Here is a 7893-nt window from a genome sequence, read left to right on the forward strand (position 1 = left end):
TTAGTCGGAATAGGGTAAAAACAAATATTTGTACAGATTGAGAATTTTGAATCCCCTTAATACAAGAAAAATGTAGGTTAAAATTTTAAATTTTTAAAAATTTCCTTATCAGAATTTCTGGTTCCACCCACCGGATGCCGATAACTCTGGCAACTAGGCCAATTTATTCTATATTACTCTTTTGGTGAGCATGCCTATTTGCTATATATTGCACTTTTGGTGTGCAGGCTGTGCAAAACTCTGTTTCTGTTACTCTTCTGTTTTTGTTTTGTTGGGGTTACTGCAATGATGCTGTGTGTGCTTGGCTGTTTTTGATCTTATGAACTCTTTATGCTTGCCTATGGTGTTACAGTTACTTTCTACAGACTCGAGGTTTGTCAGTTTTAGCCATAGGGTTTTCTGCAATTGATGATTTTTCAACTTTTACCATCAGCTAAAGATGAAAGGTGAAAACGAAAGAAACTCATCGATATTTCAATCTACAACAACAACCAACCAATATAATCCCACAAATGAAATTTGGGAGGATAGTGTGTACGCATACGTTACCCCTACCCTAGAATATAAAGACTGTTTCCGATAATTCATCTACACTTGCGTGAAAAAAAAAAGTCTAGTGAAGTCTCTCACTTGAAAGTGATATACGTAATTTGGACACAACACATTTAGTGGGCCATAAGAATTGTAAAATTCCCAAAAAAGTGAAAAATAATTTCTAAATTGAAAATGGTATTTGAAAATTAGAGTTGTGTTTGGACATGAATATTATTTTAGATTATTTTTTAAGTTTTGTGAGTGATTTGAGTGAAAATTTTGAAAAATAACTTTTTGGAGTTTTTCAAATTTTCGAAAAATTTCAAAATTCATCTTCAAGTGAAAATTGAAAAATTTTATGACCAAACACTGATTTCTGAAAAATGTGAATTTTTTTTTTTTATGTCAGTTTTTCGAATGTGTCCCCCTATTCAGTATCCTTCTTTAAATATTTTAAGGTACATTTGAAGTTGCAATGTTCACCAAAAACAGGCCCCTACTTGATTGAGACTATTTATAAAATGTTTTTCATATGACTTGTTAATTCAATATGTTTTTTTTTTTAGGTTTTTTCTTGTCTGTGAAAAATTTAGACTTAGGACCTATTTGTCCATAGATTTTTTTTCTTTTTTTTGATTTTATTTTTCAAAAACGTGTTTGTCCATGTCACGACTCAAAAATTCACCGCACGCGTCGTGATAACACCTAGTCTTTAAGACTAGGTAAGCCGATTACTAACAACGATTAGGCAAATTTTTAACAACGATAATTTGAAATAGAGTCTAATATGAATACCAAAACAAAGGCGTAATAAGCCTACGCGACAATAATCAAACCTCCCAAGATTAGTTAATACAGAGTCGCGAACTCTAGCTAAGTACATGGAAAGATCTCAAAGATCGAAATACAATACTGTTCAAATAATAAGCTGACAGTACAATGAAAGGAAAGAACTCCAAGGGACTGTGACGACCAAGCATCTTTACCTTGAATCCTCGCGACCAATATGCTAACTCTGCCCGAGTCCGATATCTCCAATACCCTGGCTCTGCATACAAATAAGTAGAAGTGTAGTATGAGTACACCACGGTCGCTACCCAGTAAGTATCAAGACTAACCTCGGTGAAGTAGTGACGAGGTACAAGTCAAGACACTCACTAGACAAAATAACTTGTGCAATAAAGAAGTATAAAGCTAATAATAAAAGCAGAAATCAGTAAATGACAACAAGAATCAATAAGTGATATAAATAGTAAAGCAATAAGAACACCGCGAAGTATCATTAAAACTGCATAAGGAACACAAAGGACAACCAATTAATCAAGCCGTTCTAACACAAGTTTCACAACGAAATCACTCTGTGATACCTCATCTCATAATCACAAGTCACGGGTCTCAACCCACCATCCTATGCTCATAGCACCTTGTGCCCATATTTCAGATCACAACCGCACAGACAACTCACGTGCCAATATCTCAATCCCCAAGGCATGTTCACGGGATCACATTCACAATCCACTCGGTGTGAATCACAATCACAATCCGCTCGGCGTGGTCACTGGCTCAATATCAACATGAAAACCAATACAAGAACACATGGGCATGATTAATAAATGTCAAGTTTCATACTCCTGAGCTAGTATAAGTGGCATGCTTAGGTGTATGCTTGTGCGAGTGTACTACTGTAGCCCAAGTAAACAAGTAATATCAAAGACATCGAGTAGCTCATCGAAGCAACATAATAAATAACGTAAGGTGTATGACATACACAAGGAAAAACACATCATCACACGAAAATCACCACACAATATCCCTAAGCCATCACACATCATCCCTGATATTGCCACCCTTATCTCTCCGACAGCGACCCGTATCACTTCACCCTGACAATATCATTAGCCACCCATACCATTCCGATAGCCACCCGTATCACTCTATGTAATTATCACGCCCCAAAACCAAGGAGCGCAACCGGCGCTCAATCGAGTGAACCTGACCGAGCAAGCTTGTTAGATTTCATTCTACCCAAACTCATCCACAAATGGAGATAATACATATTTTCATTAATTAGACAAAATGGTGTTCATGTCTACAATACCAATTCATTTTCAATAGCTTCATCATTTTTAAAGTCTCAATGGACGAGTAATACAACCACAACATAATATATATTGTCTTTTCCAGCACCAATACACAACCCACACTATGTCTATGGAGCCTCTATAGATAAAGAAGGGTACAATGATAATATCGGCAACAAGGTCCCGGCTGTACCTCAAACAGAATACACAAAGTACAAAAGATTCATGATCCCGGAATGAAGTGGGGCTTACCAAGTCAGCTGGGAAGAAGGTGTACTGCTATCACTGATTAATGTCTCCTGCTGTGGAACTACCTGCATCCATTTAAAGATGCAGCGCCCCCAGTAAAAGGGACGTTAGTACCGTCGAATAGTACTAGTATGAAAACTAAACACCAATTTGAGAATTTAGAAATACAAGATAATTATGATGAATCAGTGCGGCAGTAGAATAATATAGATAACCGTCTCAACCATAGAAAGATTATTAAAAGCTATCAACAACATTTATAGGATTTAAGATGAGATCCTCTATAACCATCTTCACCCAAAGCGGCCCCGCCGCCTCACCCGATGTATACAGGTGGAGGTGTACGTACAATACCACAACTCAAATCAAGCGGCCCTGCCGCCTCACCTCAATGTATGCGAGTAGATGTATAACCACAGTACCAAGAACTTACACAAAGCGGCTATGCTACCTCACCCCAATGTATGCGGATGGAAATGCATCAACGATACCAATACCAATACAAAGCGGCTATGCCGCCTCACCCCAATGTATGCGGGTGGTGGTGCCACAATAATACCAAAACAATACACAAAGCGGTCGTACCGCCTCACCCCAATGTAAGCGGGTGGAGATGCAGTCCCACAATATCATAATCCCTATACAAAGCGGTCATGTCGCCTCACCCCAATATATATATATGCAGGTGGAGGTGTATCACAATCACAATCTCTATACCATAATCCCCACACAAAGTGGTCATGCCGCCTCACCCCAATGTATGCGGGTGGAGGTGTATCACAATCATAATCTCTACACAACTTGGCATAATAGCTTTCACATAAATCACGACTAGAAATTATAACATGTGGATACACAATCCATAGTTTGGGACACATCCTCAATTTATAATGCAATATGATAAGAGCATTTGAAATACTAATTGAACATATATCTTCACCACAAAACTTATCGGAATACTCCATTTATAATCAATATCTCGGAACTTACAAGGATATTGGGAATTCTAATTCTTAAAGAAGAGTGTAGCCAACATACCTCAATTGAGATTCCTTACACTCTAAATATTCTGGAATTCTTAGCAACTTCAATCTATTTTAGAAATATAACAAATTGAACCAAAATTAGGAAGATGATTATGGTTCTAGCTCATTTGAGCATTTTATCAAACACTAGGTGTGCATTAAGGTTTTAAAGCCCCTTTTATGGAGAATTCCATCATCCCACAACCCAATATTTACCATGCTTAATTCAACAATCTTCCTACACCCCTTGATATCATATGCATGTAAAATAATCAACTCTCATGCCCAAAAATTATCTTGCTAATTACCTATTTTTAGATGATTTTGAAATTAGGGTTTAGGGTGTAGAATCTTACCTCTAGGATGAAGACCTAGTGAGTTTTCCTTCTTAATCTTCCAAAACTTGGGCAAGAATTGAAGGAAAAATATTGGAGAACACCTTCTCACTCTAGGGCACCCTCTCTCATTCTAAAATGTCAGATAATAGTTCAAAAATGACCCAAAGAGTGTATTTAACGAAATAGGGTCGGGTTTTAAAAACCCAAAATAGAGCTCCGGAACAAGGTATGTGATCGCATAACCAATATGCGGACCGCATATCGATCGCATAATTGGTTACAAAATAGCCAGAAGAACTGTCTGTGTATGCGGTCACTATGCGGTCCGCATAACCGGTATGCGATCGCATAATGCACGGCATAACAGTTATGCGGTCGCATAGTCGATTGCATAATTAGTTCTAATTGGCCCAATTAACTGCCTCACTCTGCGGCCATTATGTGGTCCGCAGAGTGATTCTGCGGTCGCTTAATGGACCGCATAAATGCACTTTTTCGCCAAAAATATTTCTTTACTTTTCGGTGCATTGTTCAACCCAAAAAGTCCGAGCCGCAAGAATTTCTATAATACTCAACACGAAAAACCAATTCTGCACCACGAAACATTATTTTCTTTTGCAAAAATTTACGGTGCCTTACATTATCCCCCACTTAGGATCATTCTTCCTCGAATGAGGGTCAAAATCTGTTATTAGCATCTTATGCAACTCAGGTTTTCATACCACACACCAGCAGCACCAAATTTGACTAACTCCCTAAATTTCCAAATATTTCGCCAGAGTTTCCTTTGTAATTAGGCCTATCCACCTGTCAGAGAGCCTCAGAAACACATCCTAACAACATATACATATTCCAACGACATAACATAATACAAAACAACACCAACTATGGCCTCATCAGTAATATATTTCCAGAAAGGAACACCCTTAACACCAAATGTACAAGTCATACATATTTCATAGGAATATCCCTTAGCATTTTCATAAGGCACAACTCATAATTACATGGTTATTCGAATAAATAAGGATACCTTTTCTTCATTTCTTCTTCGGCATCCCAAATAGCCTCTTCAACTTGTTGGTTTCGCCATAGCACTTTCACGGATGTAATTTCTTTGTTTCTCAACTTTCGGGCTTGCCGATCAATAATAGAAACTGGAATCTCTTCATAAGTCAATTCTTCATTTACCTCAATAGTCTCAACCGGAACAATGACTGTCGGATCTCCAACTACTTTCTTTAACATAGACATATGAAACACCGGGTGTACTAATGACATCTCAGGTGGTAGCTCAACCTTGTACGCCACCTCACCGATACTCTGAATGATTTTGTACGGTCCGACATACCTCGGACTCAATTTTCCTTTCTTACCAAATCGCATTACCCCTTTCATGGGGGAAACTTTCAAGAATACCCAATCATCTTCTTTGAACTCCAAATCCCTGCGACGAACATCCGAATAGGATTTCTGACGACTCTGAGCAGTCTTCAATCACTCCTTAATGATTTTAACTTTTTTCATAGCCTGATGCACAGGGTCTGGCCCTATCAAATCTACTTTCCCAACTTCGAACCACCCAATGGGAGATCTACATCTCCTACCATATAAAGCCTCGAATGACGCCATTTGAATGCTAGCATGATAGCTATTGTTATATGCAAATTCTATGAGTGGTAAATGATCATCCCAGCTACCTTTGAAGTCTATAACACAAGCGCGCAACATATCCTCAAGCGTCTGAATAGTCCGCTCTACTTGCCCGTCAGTCTGCGGGTGAAAGGCTGTACTAAGATTCACTTGAGTACCCAAACCTTGCTGAAATTTCTTCCAAAACTTAGCAGTGAATTGTGCCCCCTGATCAGAAATGATGAAAACTGGGGTGCCATGCAACCTGACTATTTCTTTGATATACAACTGAGCATACTGCTCCACTGTATCAGTAGCCTTAACCGGCAAAAAGTGTGCTGATTTCGTGAGTCGATCCACAATCACCCAAATTGAGTCAAACTTGCGCGAAGTGCGCGGTAATCCTACCATAAAGTCCATATTAATCATTTCCCACTTTCACATTGGAATTTCTATGTTTTGTGCCAACCCACCAGGCCTTTGGTGTTCGGCCTTCACTTGCTGACAATTCGTATATCTCACCACAAATTCCGCTACATTTCTCTTCATATCGTTCCACCAATAGACCTCCTTAAGATCATGATATATTTTCGTAGAACCCGGGTGCACATAATACTTAGAAATGTGAGCCTCGGTCATGATTCTTTCCCAAAGACCATCTACATTTGGAACACATAACCACCCTTGGTACCTTAGTGTACCATCATCCAAGTCGAGAGAAAAAGACATAGTCTTATGTTTATGAATACCCTCTTTCAATTGTGCCAACAATGGATCGTTGTACTGCTTCTCTTTGACTTCCACAACAAGCGATGATTCAACCCTATTTTGCATAATTACCCCTCCTTCACTAGAGTCCGCAAGACGAACTCCTAAACTAGCCAATCGGTGAACTTCTTTGGCCAATGGCCTTTGGTATGACTCCAAGTGTGCTAAGCTACCCATAGATTTATGGGTAAGAGCATCCGCCACAACATTGGCTTCCCCGGATGATATAGAATATTGATATCGTAATCATTACGTAACTCATGATATCTTCTCTACCTTAGATTCAATTTCTTCTATTTGCAAATATATTGAAGGATCTTTTGGTCCGTGAATATGTCCACCTGGACCCCATACAATTAATGACGCCAAACCTTTAACGTATAAATCATAGTCGCAAGTCCTAAGTCATGTGTTGGATTAGTTTTCTCATGATTCTTGAGTTGCCTAGAGGTATAAATGATCATTTTGCCATATTTCATCATTAATGGAACATCTATATCAGATTTCTCTTTCATATGACCTCCTAGAAATTGAGTTCTACAAAAAATTTTCTTGATACAGTTACGATCTTATTAGTACTTGCAACTTATTTTTCCAAATTTCTCAACAAAAGGCATTACTAGGCCAGTTTTCTTATGGGACCATCTGTTTCAAATGAATAACATCTACTAGCTTGCGCGCACACCCTGATAACATCAACCTGCATGGCATTGCCTCAATATGTGAAGTAACATCGTGCTCAGACCTTTCTTAGCCATCCTCTTTCCTCATTATAAGTCTTATAGGATTTTAAGAAATCACTATACTTCCCTGGTGAACATTCTCACGATTCCTCTTTACTACTAAACACTTTCCAAAACACATATCGATACCCTTCATATATATATTTAACCTGAACAGGGCCTTTTCTGAAACTTGAGATCCTCCTAAATTCTTCAACGACGACTTCTTGTTTTCCTTATAAGTGTAGGACTTAGTCCACCTGATTCCATCATCGATGAGTAACTCACCTTATTCTCCGTATTGTAGTTACCAATAGTGTTTCCTGATATTGCAGCCTAAGAGCTATCATGTTAAACATGTTTGGTTCGTAACAAGTGTTCATCCTCTCTTAATCTGTTTCAAACATTTCCCCTTTGGTCTAGACAATATGTTGATACCATATTTCCTTTATGACTAGAGCATACACTCCCATCCCATTTTGCCCTTAATTCATAGTTGACAACCTTATTGTGCCACACACTTGTTTGCCTCCCATGAACTTGTAGT

The sequence above is a fragment of the Nicotiana tomentosiformis genome, chromosome 7 (genome assembly GCF_000390325.3).
Source record: "Nicotiana tomentosiformis chromosome 7, ASM39032v3, whole genome shotgun sequence".
Classification (NCBI taxonomy): Eukaryota; Viridiplantae; Streptophyta; class Magnoliopsida; order Solanales; family Solanaceae; genus Nicotiana; species Nicotiana tomentosiformis.